The sequence below is a fragment of the Cucurbita moschata genome, unplaced genomic scaffold (assembly GCF_002738365.1).
Source record: "Cucurbita moschata cultivar Rifu unplaced genomic scaffold, Cmos_1.0 Cmo_Scf00077, whole genome shotgun sequence".
Taxonomy (NCBI): domain Eukaryota; kingdom Viridiplantae; phylum Streptophyta; class Magnoliopsida; order Cucurbitales; family Cucurbitaceae; genus Cucurbita; species Cucurbita moschata.
This window is the reverse complement of record NW_019268593.1, coordinates 455945-460035: the sequence shown is the minus strand read 5'-3', so window position 1 is coordinate 460035 and position 4091 is coordinate 455945. Positions and strand designations below refer to the sequence as shown.

At 32.9% G+C, this 4091-nt stretch overlaps 1 non-coding gene across 1 annotated transcript; it reads left to right on the top strand.

Annotated features, from left to right (window-relative positions):
- Positions 1-310: 310 nt before the first annotated feature.
- Positions 311-383, top strand: TRNAF-GAA. Its single transcript has one exon. It is a non-coding gene; the product is annotated as a tRNA-Phe (tRNA).
- The last annotated feature ends 3708 nt before the right edge of the window (positions 384-4091 follow it).

The following is a 4091-nucleotide window of genomic DNA, read 5'->3' as shown; positions in this document are numbered from 1 at the left end:
TCGATCCATGTTAACCACACATGGTTCACGTTGCACAATTTGACTATTCAATCTAAAATTAGTGATCATTTCTTTCTAAAATTTCAATTAGCGGAAATATCTTTACTTAAAAACATTCATTTTTAATGTTAGCGAGGATACCTCAGTTTGGAGAGCGTCAGATTTAAGATTTGAAGGTCACTTGTTCAATCTCCACGTTCACCGCACCTATTTCTATTTGCATAACGTGACTATTCAATAAAAAATTAGTCATTATTTCTTTTGAATCAGCGAAAATATCTTTACTGATGAATTTTCATTTTTGATGATTACGGGGATAGCTCAGTTGGGAGAGCGTCAGACTGAAGATTTGAAGGTCACGTGTTCAATCCACGTTCACCGCACTTATTTTTATTTTTAATGTTAGCAGGGATAGCTCAGTTGGGAGAGTGTTTAATCTCCACGTTCACCGCACTATTCAATAAAAAAATTAGTATGAATTAGTGTAAATAGCTCATTGGTTGCATAAGTTCATTAAGTTGCATAACTTTATTCAATCTAAAATGAGTGATTATTCCTTTTTAAAATATAATGAATGAGTAGAAATACCTTTACTTATGATTTTTTTTCTTCAAATATTAGCGAAGATAACTCAGTTTTGAGAGTGTCAAACTGAAAATCTAAAGGTCACGTGTTCAATCCATGTTCACCGCACCTGATTCACGTCACATAACTTGACTCCTGACTATTTAATTTAAAATTAATGATTATTTCTTTTTAAAATATCAATGAATTAGCTAAATACCTTACTAATGAGTTTTCATATTTAATGTTAGGTGGATAGCTTAGTTGGGAGAGCGTCACTATAGATCTCAAGGTCAAGTGTTTGATCCACGTTCACCGCACCTTTTTAAATCATTTTTAAAGTTAAGTGGATAGCTTAGTTGGGAGAGCGTCACTATAGATCTCAAGGTCACATGTTTGATCCACTTACTATTCAATCTAAAATTAGTGATTATTTCTTTTAGCGTCACTATAGATCTCAAGGTCACATGTTTGATCCACTTACTATTCAATCTAAAATTAGTGATTATTTCTTTTAGCGTCACTATAGATCTCAAGGTCACATGTTTGTGTAAATTTAGTGATTATTTCTTTTTAAAATTTCAACTAATTAGAGTAAATAATTTTACCGATGAATTTTCATTTTAATGTTAGGGTGGATAGTTGAATTGGGAGTGGGAGTGGGAGTGGATTCCTAATTCTTTATTTGACTATAAATGCTCCATAAGACATTTAGTAAAATGACTCTTTTTATTGCATGGAACCATAAAATTGATGTTCCCGTAGAATTGTCAATACATTCTACTTTCAATGTTGCTAAATTGAGTTCTTTTGATGTAGGTGATGATTTTTCTGATTCGAGGACGAATCCTGAAGAGGGAGATGATGATAAGAATCACGGTGTACATTCTACTTTGAATGTTGCTGAGTTGAGTTCCTATAACAACCAAAGAAAATAAAATAAAATAGTAATAATAATAATAATAATAATAATAATAATAATAATAATAATAATAATTAATTAATTAATTAATTAATTAATTAAATAATAAAAATATATATATATAAAAAAGAACATTTGCTAAGAGATCCTACTCCTTCCTTCAATCTCTCACTACTCTTTCCCTAAAAATAAATCTGTCAATAAATCAGGAATTCTTTTCGGTAAACATTTACCCAGAATTTCTTCCTTACTACCAAAACAAATAGAAAAAAACAAAAAAACAAAAAGTTTAAGCAGATTTAGTTTGGGCTGAGGAGATACATCATTTGAAGAGGTCAGTAGTGACATGTTAAATCTTCCTCTTATTTTATTAAGTAATATTAATTTGGTTACAATTATTTTATTTTGATTTGGAAGATTTGGAAGTAAGGATAGATTAACAAAATTGGCCAATAATATCTCCAAAATAATTACAATAGAAGATGGAAGATGAAGATGAAGATGAAGATGAAGATGAAGATGAAGATGAAGATTTAGATGAAGATGAAGATGAAGATGAAGATGAAGATGAAGATGAAGATGAAGATGAAGATGAAGATGGAAGATGAAGATGGAAAATGGAAGATTGAGAAAAGATTTTGTTGAACATCATTTTAAAAAAAAATAAAACAGGAAACATCAGAGGGCAAGGAACTCCATCAAATTTTGTCTAACAAGAAATATCAGAATTTAAGAATGACCAATGTAAATTAGAGAAATAATTGTATAGAGTTCAAACTTGAAACTGATGTCATGGGCGTTGACTTGGAGTTCAATGGACTTTCATTAAGGATAACGACGGAATCGAACTTTCATTAAGGATATATTTGTGACGACGACTTAAGCTAACCAGGTAAGTGACCTTACTATCGGCATGGTTATACTTGATGTTGACACGTTCCGTGTGGTTCTGCACGTGTCATATATATATTGATATGTGTGAATTGTCTATGGATCGATATACTTCCTATATGTTATGTTATGTTATTATAGGTGGTTTTTATGATAATAATTATGGTAAGATGTACTCAAGATATGTTTGAGATAGGATACGAGAAGGATGCACAAAACGAAATGTAACGATAGAAGTAAGATACGTTCATGAAACGTTAAGGTTAGGTTAAATACCAGAGTGCTATGGATAGGAGAGATTGATGAAAGAATACGGTTAGGTTATGGGTAGAAAGGGATAGGTTTGTGATAGATTGATAGAACAATAGCGTTATGGTAAGTTAGAGAACGATACGACTATGAAGTGTTTATGTTATGACTTGTTTATGATATGGTACATTGTATGCTAGATTATTGTGCTTAAGTAAGAAAGGACTAGGGATTTATTTGATAACTTCTCGTGGATCGTAGCCTAAGATATTCGCTACCAAAGTTCATCCAAAATCTGATTTATCGCTGGAGATAAAACAAAGGATTTCTTATTGGGTAGCCGATTCTAGGGGTTTCAAGGCCCTATTTCTTCATTGAACCCCTTCCATATCCTATCTTCAGGCTAAAGGAATTAGTTTGGAGGAACGTCTTTGAGTGTAGGACCTTAATTTCCGAAAATCGTTCTCGGTATGCAACTCACTCGAAACGCCAGATTTTCGATCTCGCGGGTAACTTGTTCTACGGCGTTTCAGCTCTCGATTCCTTCATCAAGTTTACTCAACTTCTTCCTCTGAAGCTAGAGGAATCCTTAATTTGAAGGAAAAGAGATCGTAGATAGGAATTTTGACTCTTATCCCCAATTTAATTTCGAAACCTATTTCCTTCAATTTGGCACGCTCTCGAGGTTATTTTTCTTCGTGGTCTTCTATGGAAAAATTCCTTGGAGGTGTAGAAACTGATTGGAATCATTCTTGCTCGATGAGTCATCATGTATCCTCGGATTGGATTTTCAAGTTTTTCTTGAAGTTCTTCAATGGCAGATTGAATTGGGGGAATGGTTTCTCGGCACTTTCAGCACTCTATTCCTTCATAGAACTTGTGAGAAATCTTGTTCAGAAACTGTAGGAATAAGTTTGAGGAGAAATGATGGAGGATTGCTCTGAAATTTGGAAGAAATCTTAGAGTAGGAGACCCACAATCTAAACGCTTATTGCCTTTAATTGGTGGATCGACCTTTCTCGATTCTTATTTCGTATTGTTGCTCCTACTTCCGACCATATAGGAGGAGTTTAAACCGACATTGAGAGCTCCACAATCTTCATTATAAGATCGAACTTTCTGGATAATATTTTGGAGATATCAACTCCAATCATAGCCTTACCGACCTCGGCTTCAATACTAGTCGTTGGATGTGATGACCCGTGCGTGTTCGTTCTAGATCATATCAAATTTTGGAGGAGATCCGATGGTTGAGATTTCAGTTCGACATATTTTGCTCGGATGGTCACGATAGTTGCTTAGATTCAAATTAGAGTGGCATTTCTGTAATTATCCATTCTTCCAGGGGTATTTTGGTAATTTTCCACTTTTAAATATTTTATTATTATTTTTCTCAAAAAAAAAATCCATAATTTTTCTACAAATTTCTCTTTGCTTTTTTTTTTTTTTTTTTTTTTTTTTTTTT